Raw genomic sequence first — 13,763 nt, forward strand, 5'->3', positions numbered from 1 at the left:
TGATTGTTTTGCCCTTGGACCTAAATGTCACTATGCATTTGGTTGGCTTAGACTTTCCAAAGGATAAAATCATCCCTTTGTCACGTCAAAGAAAGTACCAAAAAACAAAATTGTCAAAGGAGAGTTATAATTTCCTATAATGGAAAAAGAACCTACCTTGTGAGAATGGAAGATTTCCAAATTATAAAGGAGTCAGATCAGTTGGGCAGGAGCGGGAGGCAAGGGCACCAGCCCGCTCTGGCCAGGCAGGCCGCGGGCGACTCTGAGAGTCCAGGCGCGGGGCGGGCTTGGCGGCGGCCCGAGCTCCACGGAGGCTTCCGCGCCCGTCAGCAGAGCGCCCAAGCGGAGGGGGCACAGCTTTGGGGCCAGGGGAGGGATAGGGAGCAACAAGGGCTCCAGGGTGCTCAGCGTGGGGACCGACCAGGGCTCCGTGGTGCTCAGGGTGGGGAGCGACAAGGGCTCCGGGTTGCTGAGTGTGGGGACGAAAAGGGCTCCGCGGTGCTCAGGGTGGGGAGCGACAAGGGCTCCGGGGTGCTCAGGGTGGGGAGCGACAAGGGCTCCTGGGTGCTCATGGTGGGGAGCGACAAGGGCTCCAGGGTGCTCCCCGCGCCCTCAGCCGTGGCCCCCGGCGCCCAGACTGCCGGCGACCGCCCTCCCCGCCCCGCAGAGGCCCGGGGGCCTCCCTCCGTACGCGGGGACCCGGGGCGGCAACCACCGCATCCTCCCTCCTTCCAGCGCCCCGTGCCCCGCCGCCGTCGCCGTACTCACCTCAAGGGCGCAAACGGCACAGCCGGCCGTCGGCCTCGTTCCCGCCGAAGCGTCTCGCTGCGGTACTCCCTGCGTGGGCGGGCTGTTCCCCGGCGGTCGCACGGGGTTCCGGGGTGGGGGAGCGGGGAGCAACGAACAGAAGCGCAGCCTGCTGGCATTTTCCACAGGCCGGCGCCACCGCAGCCGCCTTGGGTCCGCACAGCCCCTGCCGGCCGCAGCTCTTGCTGTCCCGCGGAGCCGACAAGCCTTCGCGGACAGAGGATGGAGCCGCGGCGAGAGACGGAGTTCGGGCGGCGGTGTGCGCAGACTCTTTCCTGTGGGGATTGCGCGCATGCTCAGCAGCGGGGCGGGACCCGCGGCCGTTGGGTGGGGGCCGGCCCCGCCCAGGGGCGCTGGTCCGGCTCAGCCAATCGCGAGCGCCGGGTACCCCGTCGCGGGCGCTTTGAATGCTTCGTGGGCCGCCTGAGGCAGGGGCAGGCTGGCCACGCCGCTGCCGTTTTGGGAGATCTTCTGAGATCGGGAGGGGAACCCGTCCCTCATGCTTTCGCTGGAGCCCCACCCTCGCCTGGCCGCGGGACTGGCGGAAAAAAAAAACAGCTGGGAAAGTAAAACAACACTGACTTCAGGTAAGTTACCTCTTTGGATGGAAGGAAGGGAATGGGATAAAGGAAAGGTGAAAAAGAAACTTCAAGCATTTGTATATTATTTGATTTCTTAAAAGAAAGATTTTTAAATGCTAACATTTTGCCAGAATGCTTAAATTTTTTAAAGAAATAAAATGTTTATAATTTTGTTACAAAAATACCCAAAATATATTCATGATATGCACACAGATATGCATATTGTATATCTAAACGTAAAAAACATTATTTAATGAATAAAAGTATAGAAATTTTCTTTATCATTGAACTTTATTCTTTTCCTTAACTTACTATTCTTTCAGGTACTTCAGGGCTCCAGTGCTTGCCAGGAGATGCACATATCCATGAAGGCCAGTCCCCAGCAGGGAAGCAGGATGGAGCCCCAGGTGCAGGTAGGTCAAGGGAGGATGGGGATGCTGGGGATGGTCGGAGGCAGGCAGGCAGGCTCGAGGTTGGGCAATGGGGAGGGAAGCATCGGGGTCTATGTGGGGCACAGGTAGGCCAAGGCAGGATGGAGTGAGGGCTGCTGTGTGGGACCCAAGTAGGAAGGGAGGGGAGGGGTGCTTCAGGAGCCAGGGTCGGGGTATCCCCCCCAACCTCCTGCCACCTCCCAGAGCAGCAGCTGAATCCCTCCTGAGCTCCCTGTCGGACAGGCCCAGCTTTGGTATCTGCATCCTTGCTGCAAGTTGCTACACAGCTCCCCTCATCTGGATCCCACTGCCCGCTTTTCTTCCCCGCCAGCGACCTGTGCTCAAAGGCCCCGCTGGCTGGGACACCAGACCCAGTGCACCGTCCAAGGGACACCAGGGGGATTCCCTTGTTCTGTGAGCCAGTGTTCTCCAGGTGGACAGTTTTCCATGCCTCTCCTCCCGATGTGCAAGGCCTTCTCTCTAGGTGCTAAGGCCCTACACATTGACCTGTTTGGGTTTGTTTCTCGGCCTCCAATTTTACCCTGTCAGATGACTGTCCATAAGTTTATAAGAAGCCTTATAGGGCTAGGAGGGCAATGTACAATTCTTGTTCTTGTTCCATTTTATCTTGGCTCTTCTTAGAAATTCCTCATCCCCCACCCGTGATGTCCAAGTCCTTGGCTGCCCTGAATCAAGAATCCTGGTGCTCGATACCTGACCAAGCTCCTCTTGGTACCTCTCCATCCACAGAGCCGCATACTCTGCCCGGTGGCCAAGAACCCTCAGCTGTCTTTGCTGTATCTGGAGTGGAGTCCGATCTCTCTCCCTTTTGGCACTAGCCTTGAATAAACTCTTTCCTACCATTTTTAACAAGTGTCCAGTGAATACTTTCTACTCACCAGCAGCACCATGGAGCCTGCCGCGTGGCGGTCACAGCTCAAGCACACCCAGGCTTACACCCTCAGTTACTAGGTTTCCCGCACACGCCCGCACGACACAGAACCTGAGAAAAGTCTGAGCGCTTCCAGAGCGTGGAACCCGCGCACCCCACCTCTCCTCCAGTGCGTTCTCCTGGGGTCTCATCCTGCGCCTCCCTCTGCCCATGGCTTCCTAGTGGTCCAGGCTCCCCACTGGCAGTTCTCAGATCTCCATGGTGACCGTGCTCCTCTCCTGGCCATGCTTCACACCACCCCACAGGCTCATTGGGCAGGAAGCTTTGGAAGTTCCAGGGCAGGGATACAACTTAACCTGCTCTCAAGGGGGACAGAGGCACCCACTGACATTCTCTGAGGATGCAGGAGAATTAGCATCTGCCACAATTAGGGCCCACACTCCACTCTGGGCTGGGATGGATTTTTTTCCCTAAATCACAATAACAGCCATCACTCACACAATCAGAAGGGGAGCAAACCCCACGCCAGGGCCCCGAAGGAGGACAGGTGACTGCATTGTAGAAAATGACAGGGTACGTGAAACACACAGGAGTGTCTTTAAAACATCCACACAGTCGTCTGTTTTTCAATTAAATTGGCCACGGAGTTTAGTCAAGCAATTTTTTTCCATTATTTTTGTTAAATAAGATTCCAGAGAGTATAGTGCAAACACTCAGTACAAAAGTTGCAATTAAGAAATGTACATTCACATTTAACATTTCAGTCCACTTTGTTTTTAAATAAAAATAGGACAAATTATTCAATGACTTGTCTCAATTTAACAATCTTGGAAAAGCCTGGAAGGTGCTCTACAGTGTGCAGTGGATGTAAAAATAGACCCGTATTGATTATACAAATCTATCATGAGAAGTTACCCAGTGATATTGAGTTGTGGTCCTTCTGATACAGACATCTCATTTCCACGTCTACAGAAGCGTTCTCAGTGAGCTCTACTGGTGGGAGGATGTGTCACCCGGGCCACTCTGTGCCCAGGAAGGGACACGGAAGGACTGAAGGGTTCCCACAACCCTTCTCAGTGCGTAAAGAGAACCCAAGAGTGGGCTTTGGGTTTACCTTAAATGAGAGTGGAATCTGCTGCTAAGAGGTGGCCATGATCACCTTACATCATCTCCGCGTGTGCAGGGTGGTGTGCAGTCAGTGTGCACAAGAGACGGGGAGGGGGCCGGGGCCCAGTGGGAGCGCTGCAGGAGGGGTGCGGGAGCCGCTGAGGCGCGGGGGCCAGGACCCGCCGGGGCGGGACGCACTGCGGCCAGCCGGTGGACGACCCGTGGTGACCGGGGCCTGTCCCTTTGCGCATGCTGCGTGTCTTGGAATCCACACTAAGTGACACACAATTAGGAACTTTACAGCATGCAATGCTGAGTGCAAAGGGCTTGTGCAGCCAAGGTTTCGCCAGGGCCAAAGGCAGAACTGCGGGCCTGTCTGGGACTGATGCCTGGGTGGGGAGAGCCGGCGCTCCAGGCCGGCAGAAGAGGCCACGGTATATTCATCAGGAGTCCCAGGACGTGGGGGTGGTCCCCTGAGACGTGTGCTTTGTGCCCGGGCCTCAGGGGGCGTGGGAGTTGCTGGTGGGAGGCAAGAAACAAGTTCTGGCTGCTGGTGGGCCCACTGCCCAATGCACATGCCCCGGGGAGGGAGAGCCCGCGGACGGGACGCTGCGTGGCTATGCCTGCAGGCGGCCCTGCGCAAGTTTACAAAGCCCGAGCGGTGGACAGATCTCTTGGGGGTTGGTCTGGGACTTCCTCGCTGTTTAAACACCAATTCTTAGTCAACGACTGCCAGCTGTTTTGGAATCCAACCCATCCAAAGTCTGATCTGCCTGGAACCACAGAAGTCAGTGCCTGGGGGAGCCCAGGACACCCATGCTCCAGCAGCTGCCAACTGCTCACCATCCATCATGATCCCCATCTCGCCTCCCGAACATTTTCAGTGAAATCTGTTCTTGTATGTCCTCTCATCCCCAGGAAGGAACAGTGACCACCTACATCGCTGCACAGCATGACGGGGACACGGGAGGGCTCTGATCAGGCATTGGGGGCTGGGTTGGCTCCACATAAGTGGAGAAGCGTGTGGAGTATGAGGGCATCTGGGGGCCCGCGTTCTCCCCCTGGCTGATGTCAAAGAGGCCTTACGGAAAGAGACAGGACAAGTGTCCTCACTGAGGGAAGAGTCTGTGTTTTCTAAGACGCGCTGGCAGGTGGCGCTGCCGGATACAGTTTTAGGATAGAACGTACGCTAAGATAAGGCAGGGAGTTTTCAGGCCAATGCTGTGTGACTTTGCTAGAGATCCTTCATTAAAGCACAGTCAGGGCTCAGCTCACAGCCCATGTGCTATCCCAAACTCACAGCATGAGGCCTAAGTGAGGGTGACTCTGTGCCTGGGCACATACGGGGATGGGCGGTGGGGCAAAGCCGATGCCTGGGGACCTCCATGGCTGTTCCGAACCAGCCGACCAGGCACCACAAGCACCGTGCACGCATGAGCTAAGGGCTCCAACAACACCAGGACAACTTTGCAGGTGTCACTGTTAGCTGAGAGGTGCTGAACGTGAGTGGCTCCCTGGGTAACTGGGAGGGAGGTGGGCGGGGGGCTGCCGGCTCTTCCCTCCAGAATCCCTGCACCAACACACACCTGTGCCTCTCCCCTAAGGCCATCACATATACTCAAAACCAAAACACAACAAAATGAAACAAAGGACGAACTAGGGAGAATGGGACCAATTCAGTGCCTTGATGCTGCAGGACTGCAGTAAAAGAAAAGTGAAAAGAGGCTTTCTTCCTCTCTAGGAGACATTGGAGACAGACACCCAGGCACCACTGGGAACTTGGTGGGAGTCAAGGCCACCACTGTGTCCCAGAGCTGCTGCCCTCCCACAACCGGGGTCAGGATTTCTGGGGGAAATCAAGTCATGGCCGTCAGAGAATACCCTGAGTGTGGCAGCTTGGGGAAGGGGACCCTGGGAAGTGACCTCACTTCCCTGGCAACCGAACCCAACAGAATTTAGACCCGAGGTCACCGGGCACCCACTCTGTCGAGAAGCCCCTACTCAGCTCACCCGGTTGGTGAACTCAGCTCAACTCAGTCACCCATGTTCTGCTGCGTCCCAACACACCGAGGCTGCGGTGCCCGGAAGGACCGCAGCCAGGGGCTGGGCCAGTGGTGCCGGTGCTGGCTCAGCTCTCACCCCAGGCGCCTCTGGCCTTTTGGCCACAGGGACCCAAAGGTAACCCAGGGAGGCCCGGGGCAGGCCCGACCAGCCCAGGCCACCACTCAGGCCCCACCCGGGTATAGCCCCACATCCCCTTCCCTTTGCTGGTGGAGGTGGGCTGTCATGTTGGGCTGGGTTGGGGGGCCTGCCTCAAGCACGAGCAGGTCAGAGGCCTGGGGGGCCTGTCACGTCCGCACCCCGGGTCCCAGCTGGCGGGCTGGGCTGTGGCCAGCCGGGCAGGGACCTGCCACACGAGTCCAAGCCCGTGCCCTCTGGCTGTGTCTCTTCCCTCCCGGGTGGCCGTCTCAGCTGACCAAGGTCCCAGTCTGATCTGGCAGCAGAGGGTCGAGCGGGCAGAAGCGGGTGTGGCCCTGGCCGGGCAGGGCTCTGAGACCTCCAGGCCGGGCCCGCTGCCACTCACTGTCATTGCAGAGCCGGAGACTGCAGGAGACGCTGGATCGGGACACCCACGCCGCCTCCCCGAGCGAGGGGCCGCTGCACGCTTCTCAGGGCCAGCACCAGCTCCGGGTGAGTCTGCACACGGAAGGGTCCCCACCACCACGACGGCCTCCTCCCCAGAAACCGCCCAGGCGGCACGCCAGGGTCCTGCCCGCGGCTGACAGGCAGCTCAGCAGACCCAGCTCTGACCATAACCCTAACCCTAACCCTATCCCACATGTCCCAGGGAGCAGCTCCCTGGGAGTCAGGTGGAAGACCAGGAGCCCACCGAGGCACAGCCCCAAGGTGAGAAGGGCGGGGCTGGTGAACCTGCGCAGCTGAGGGAGGGCCGAGGGCTGGGCCACACAGGGAGGTGTCCCCGGAGGCTGCTGCTGGCACCAGAGCAAACATTGGCCTCAGACCACCTGCCTACAAGAGTTCAGTCACAAAACACATCCTGTGGGCACTTGCTGGGTAGGAGCTGTCCACAAAGCTCTGGGAAGATGTCCGCCCTTGAAGAGGCCCACGGAAAGGGAGGCACGTGGCTCAAGTTTTCCTCTCTCAAAGCACGAGCGAGCGCATCCACGAGACTGAAAGCTCTCTCCACTTCCAACAGTCACAGATCCAGAGCAGGCGCGGGCAGGGAAAGATGCCACAGACCAAAACCAGGACCATCAGGATCCAGCAGGAGACCCCGAGCTCCCTCCTGCTGCTCCTGCAGCTTCTGTAGCTCCAGCAGCTAACGCTGCTCCAGAAGATCCTGCCGCTCCTGCCCCTCCAGCAGCTCCTACTGCTCCTGACGATTTCGCAGCTCCTGCTCCTCCAGAAGTTCCCGCAGTTCCTGCTGATCCTGAAGGTCCCACAGCTCCTGCTGCTTCCAAAGGTCCTGAAGATGCTGCACCTGCAGCTGGACCGCTGGGCCACTGAGAACCATTTCAGGCATCATCAGCCCCTGGGGCTGAGCCCCCTCTGCGCCCACCCGCACCTTCTTCTTCAAAATCCCACCATGAATCCCCTCCCGCACCCAACCTTGACTTCCATTCCCCTGAAGTGATTTGCGTTAGGTTTTTCTTCACTTTCCTCTGTTTGTTTCATATCGGCTATGGCATCCTTTATTTTGCCCTTTTAAGTTTCTTTTAAAACAATATTGACTTTGTCCCTCTGGAATTGTGCAATTCAGGAGCACTAGGTGCCTTCACGATGATGTACGACCATCACTACCTGCAGGCTCACACCATTCCTTTCTTCAAAGTAAAAACTTGGATCCACAGCACGCTCTGCCCGCAACACCTCATTCCCCAGCCCCTGACAGCCCCGAGTCCTCTTCCCCTCTGGGTGTCTTTACCTCTCCTGGATGTTCCCTGTCAATGAAGCCACAGGAAAGCTGGCTTTGCCTGCCTGCCCACGTGGCTTAAGCGGGGACTGGTGATGTTTTCTTTTGTTTTCACTTGAAATCGCATTTTGATTATTGGAAAGGGAAATCCAGGTGGGCTAAAGATGTCATGTGCAAAATGAAGCCCTTTCGGTAACTCTCTGCATAACCTCGGGGGAGGCGCTGCTCTTCCCCCTGGGATGCCACAGCCACAAGACAGAAGGGAGATGCTTAGCTCTTCCTGGGGCAAAAACAAAAGCACACAAACCAAGAAACCAGCAAAAGCCCAGAAATATACCCGGAAAGAGACTCCACGACCCGCGAGGTTCCAAGCTTGGAGAAAGGCTACACATCCCCGGGGTCCAAAAACCTCTCGAAACCCAGCGCTCTAAACAAACAAAACACACACGCAGATCCAAGAAGAGGCACAGCAGGTGGCCAGTGTGCGTTAGACGTGCTCGACCTCTCGGGGGAGGACACAGGCAGTCGGACACACTGTGGGGACAGCACTGGTCACCATGACGATGGCAGGTCTTTAGCCTGGTGACAGCCAGCCCTGGTGACAACGTGAGGAGGCAGAGGCCCCAGCAGATACCCCAGAGGGATGAGAGAACAGACACACCTCTCCAGGGAAACAGTGTGCAGGAAGCATCACAGGGCCACAGGCGCAGCCCTTTCCCGTCAGTGCCGATCCATAGAGCTGACCCCACCAAAGTGCTCTCACAACTTGCAAAGAAGTTTTAACTTCAGCAACATGAAAAGAATCAGTATGTCATCAAGGCATTTTCAGAAGTGACCTGCCCTGGGCCCGAACGATACAAACACGTAAATACACAGATACGCACGTAAATGTACACGCACATGCATCCAGGAAAAGGGACAGAGAGACTGAAACACAGACAGGTAGATACAGATAGAAACAGAGAGAGCGAGAGACAAGACAGGCGCTGAGAGACACAGATGAGGAGAAGGAACACCGGAGCTGGGAACGAGCAAAAGTCACGCCCATTTTTAAAGGAAAGATACTGAGGATGAAAAGCTTATTTCATTTATTCCAGAAAGAAAGCTACTCATAGGCTATCTTTATTTCAGAAATCTAATTCTCTCCTGGTCTTTTATTACGATGATACATTGAGTGGATAATAGACATATTCCATTCAACATATACACATTTATATGCAACAAAATAAATATTATACATAAATGTATATATTTACATGCTCAATTTTATATGTTATAAAAACAACTTGAAAGAATTTGAAGGGCAGAGTATACAGTTGTACAAAAAGCCACCTTTCAGAACACATTAGGCGATGTCTTTCCTATTTCTCTGTAACTCCTATGCTAGCCAAACGAGCCACTAAGCAGCCTAAAGATCTGCAATGAAGGGTGCCTCTCTTTGCAACTTTTATGCTTTTCATGTCCACAGCATAATCGGTGATAGGAAGAAACTGATTGTTTTGCCCTTGGACCTAAATGTCACTATGCATTTGGTTGGCTTAGACTTTCCAAAGGATAAAATCATCCCTTTGTCACGTCAAAGAAAGTACCAAAAAACAAAATTGTCAAAGGAGAGTTATAATTTCCTATAATGGAAAAAGAACCTACCTTGTGAGAATGGAAGATTTCCAAATTATAAAGGAGTCAGATCAGTTGGGCAGGAGCGGGAGGCAAGGGCACCAGCCCGCTCTGGCCAGGCAGGCCGCGGGCGACTCTGAGAGTCCAGGCGCGGGGCGGGCTTGGCGCGGGGCGGGCTTGGCGGCGGCCCGAGCTCCACGGAGGCTTCCGCGCCCGTCAGCAGAGCGCCCAAGCGGAGGGGGCACAGCTTTGGGGCCAGGGGAGGGATAGGGAGCAACATAGGCTCCAGGGTGCTCAGGGTTGGGAGCGACAAGGTTTCCGGGGTGCTCCCTGCGCCCCCAGCCGTGGCCCCCGGCGCCCAGACTGCCGGCGACCGCCTTCCCCGCCCCGCAGAGGCCCGGGGGCCTCCCTCCGTACGCGGGGACCCGGGGCGGCAACCACCGCATCCTCCCTCCTTCCGGCGCCCCGCGCCCCGCCGCCGTCGCCGTACTCACCTCAAGGGCGCAAACGGCACAGCCGGCCGTCGGCCTCGTTCCCGCCGAAGCGTCTCGCTGCGGTACTCCCTGCGTGGGCGGGCTGTTCCCCGGCGGTCGCAGGGGGTTCCGGGGTGGGGGAGCGGGGAGCAACGAACAGAAGCGCAGCCTGCTGGCATTTTCCACAGGCCGGCGCCACCGCAGCCGCCTTGGGTCCGCACAGCCCCTGCCGGCCGCAGCTCTTGCTGTCCCGCGGAGCCGACAAGCCTTCGCGGACAGAGGATGGAGCCGCGGCGAGAGACGGAGTTCGGGCGGCGGTGTGCGCAGACTCTTTCCTGTGGGGATTGCGCGCATGCTCAGCAGCGGGGAGGGACCCGCGGCCGTTGCGTGGGGGCCGGCCCCGCCCAGGGGCGCTGGTCCGGCTCAGCCAATCGGGAGCGCCGGGTACCTCGGTGCGGGCGCTTTGAATGCTTCGTGGGCCGCGTGAGGCAGCGGCAGGGTGGCCACGCCGCTGCCGTTTTAGGAGATCTTTTGAGATCGGGAGAGGAACCCGCCCCTCATGCTTTCGCTGGAGCCCCACACTCGCCCGGCCGCGGGACTGGCGAAAAAAAAAAGCAGCTGGGAAAGTAAAACAACACTGACTTCAGGTAACAGTTACCTCTTTGGATGGAAGGAAGGGAATGGGATAAAGGAAAGGTGAAAAAGAAACTTCAAGCATTTGCATATTATTTGATTTCTTAAAAGAAAGATTTTTAAATGCTAACATTTTGCCAGAATGCTTAAATTTTTTAAAGAAATAAAATGTTAATATGTAATTTTGTTACAAAAATACCCCAAATATATTCATGCATATGCACACAGATATGCATATTTTATATCTAAATGTAAAAAACTTTAGTCAATGAATAAAATTATAGAAATTTTCTTTATCATTGAACTTTATTCTTTTCCTTAACTTACGGTTATTTCAGGTACTTCAGGGCTCCAGAGCCTGCCAGGAGATGCACATATCCAAGAAGGCCAGTCCCCAGCAGGGAAGCAGGATGGAACCCCAGGTGCAGGTAGGTCAAGGGAGGATGGGGATGCTGGGGATGGTCAAAGGCAGGCAGCGAGGCTCGAGGTCAGGCAATGGGGAGGGAAGCATCGGGGTCTATGTGGGGCACAGGTAGGCCAAGGCAGGATGGAATGAGGGGCGCTGTGCGGGACCAAAGTAGGAAGGGAGGGGAGGGGTGCTTCAGGAGCCAGGGTCGGGGTATCTCCCCCTACCTCCTGCCACCTCCCAGAGCAGCAGCTGAATCCCTCCTGAGCTCCCTGTCAGACAGGCCCAGCTTTGGTATCTGCATCCTTGCCCCAAGTTGCTGCACTGCTCCTCTCATCTGGATCCCCCTGCCCGCTTTTCTTCCCCGCCAGTGACCTGTGCTCAAAGGCCCCGCTGGCTGGGACACCAGACCCAGTGCACCGTCCAAGGGACACCAGGGGGATTCCCTTGTTCTGTGAGCCAGTGTTCTCCAGGTGGACAGTTTTCTCTGCCTCTCCTCCCAATGTGTAAGGCCTTCTCTCTAGGTGCTAAGGCCCTACACATTGACCTGTTTGGGTTTGTTTCTCGGCCTCCAATTTTACCCCGTCAGATGACTGTCCATAAGTTTATAAGAAGCCTTAACACCTCGGAGGGCAATGTACACTTCTTGTTCTTGTTCCATTTTATCTTGGCTCTTCTTAGAATTCCTCATCCCCCACCCCTGATGTCCAAGTCCTTGGCTGCCCTGAATCAAGAATCCTGGTGCTCGATACCTGACCAAGCTCCTCTTGGTACCTCTCCATCCACAGAGCCGCATACTCTGCCCGGTGGCCAAGAACCCTCAGATGTCTTTGCTGTATCTGGAGTGGAGTCCGATCTCTCTCCCTTTTGGCACTAGCCTTGAATAAATTCTTTCCTACCATTTTTAACAAGTGTCCGGTGAATACTTTCTCCTCACCAGCAGCACCGTGGAGCCTGCCGCATGGCGGTCACAGCTCAAGCACACCCAGGCTTACACCCTCAGTTACTAGGTTCCCCCCACAAGCCCGCATGACACAGAACCTGAAAAAAGTCTGAGCGCTTCCAGAGCATGGAACCCGCGCACCCCACCTTTCCTCCTGTGCGATCTCCTGGGGTCTCATCCTGCGCCTCCCTCTGTCCACGGCTTCCCAGTGGTCCAGGCTCCCCACTGGCAGTTCTCAGGTCTCCATGGTGACCGCGCTCCTTTCCTGACCATGCTTCACACCACCCCACAGGGTCATCAGGCAGGAAGCTTTGGAAGGTCCAGGGCAGGGATACAACTTAACCTGTTCTCAAGGGGGACAGAGGCACCCACTGACTTTCTCTGAGGATGCAGGAGATTTAGCATCTGCCACAATTAGAGCCCACACTCCACTCTGGGCTGGGATGGGTTTTTTTCCCTAAATCACAATGACAGCCATCACTCACTCTACTAAATGCTGTTCCCAGCAGCCCTGGATTGTGCTGTTTCACCGAGGCCTCTGCCTGGAGGTCGCTATCCCCATCTGCCCAAAGGGCCCAGGACTCCCTAGGTCTGCATGGGGCACAGACCAACAGTGAGGCTGGACCCTAACTTCCATATTTCATTTCAGTCAGGCAAGTTTTTTTCCTATTGTTTTATAAAAGATTAAAATAGCGGGAAGACACTGGTTAGAGAGACTAGTCATGAGGAATTACAAATAATTCAACTCTTCTTCCCTGGAATCTCACATTTAGGTGCAAAAATTGAGCACCAAAGTATGCCCATCCACTGCTCCCACCTGTCACGAGATGGGGCTGCTCATCAGAAGGGGAGCAGACCCCACGCCAGGGCCCCGAAGGAGGACAGGGTGACTGCATTGTAGAAAATGACAGGGTACATGAAACACACAGGAGTGTCTTTAAAACATGCATACACTGATCTGTTTTTCAATTAAATTGGCCACGGAGTTTAGTCAAGCAATTTTTTTCCTTTATTTTTGTTAAATACAACTCCAGAAAGTATAGTGCAAACACTCAGTAGAAAAGTTGCAATTAAGAAATGTACATTCACATTTAACATTTCAGTCCATTCACTTTGTTTCTAAATAAAAATAGGACAAATTATTCAATGACTTGTCTCAATTTAACAATCTTGGAAAAGACTGGAAGGTGCTCTACAGTGTCCAGTGGACGTAAAAATAGACCCGTATTGATTATACAAATCTATCATGAAAAGTTACCCAGTGATATTGAGTTGTTGTCCTGATTCAGACATCTCGTTTCCATGTCTTCAGAAGCGTTCTCAGTGAGCTCTACTGGTGGGAGGATGTGTCACCCGGGCCACTCTGTGCCCAGGAAGGGACACGGAAGGGCTGAAGGGTTCCCACAACCCTTCTCAGTGCGTAAAGAGAACCCAAGAGTGGGCTTTGGGTTTACCTTAAATGAGAGTGGAATCTGCTGCTAAGAGGTGGCCATGATCACCTTACATCATCTCCGCGTGTGCAGGGTGGTGTGCGGTCAGTGTGCACGAGAGATGGGGAGGGTGCCGAGGCCAAGTGGGGGTGCTGCAGGAGGGGTGCGGGAGCCACTGAGGCGTGGGGGCCAGGACCCGCCATGGCGGGACGCTCTGCGGCCAGCCGGCGGACAACCCGTGGTGACCGGGGCCTATCCCTTTGCTCATGCTGCGTGTCTTGGAAACCAAAGGAAGTGACACACAATTAGGAACATCACGGCATGTGATGCTGGATGCAAAGGGCTTGTGCAGCCACGGTTTCGCCAGGGCCAAAGGCAGAACTACAGGCCTCTATGGGACTGATGCCTGGGCGGGGAGTGCCGGTGCTCCAGGCCAGCAGGAGAGATCGTGGTCTATTCATCAGGAGTCCCAGGACGTGGGGGTGATCCCCTGAGACGTGTGCTTTGTG

At 55.5% G+C, this 13,763-nt stretch overlaps 2 long non-coding RNA genes across 2 annotated transcripts; both read left to right on the forward strand.

The window, feature by feature from the left end:
* The first annotated feature begins 882 nt into the window (after window positions 1-882).
* On the forward strand, window positions 883-2,692 carry LOC140694959 (uncharacterized). The gene is made up of 3 exons (XR_012070616.1): window positions 883-1,394; window positions 1,712-1,801; window positions 2,462-2,692. It is a non-coding gene; the product is annotated as an uncharacterized lncRNA (long non-coding RNA).
* Window positions 2,693-10,321: 7,629 nt separating this feature from the next.
* Window positions 10,322-11,657, forward strand: LOC140694933 (uncharacterized). The gene is made up of 3 exons (XR_012070597.1): window positions 10,322-10,489; window positions 10,814-10,903; window positions 11,563-11,657. It is a non-coding gene; the product is annotated as an uncharacterized lncRNA (long non-coding RNA).
* The last annotated feature ends 2,106 nt before the right edge of the window (window positions 11,658-13,763 follow it).

This window comes from Vicugna pacos, unplaced genomic scaffold (genome assembly GCF_048564905.1).
Source record: "Vicugna pacos unplaced genomic scaffold, VicPac4 scaffold_113, whole genome shotgun sequence".
NCBI lineage: Eukaryota > Metazoa > Chordata > Mammalia > Artiodactyla > Camelidae > Vicugna > Vicugna pacos.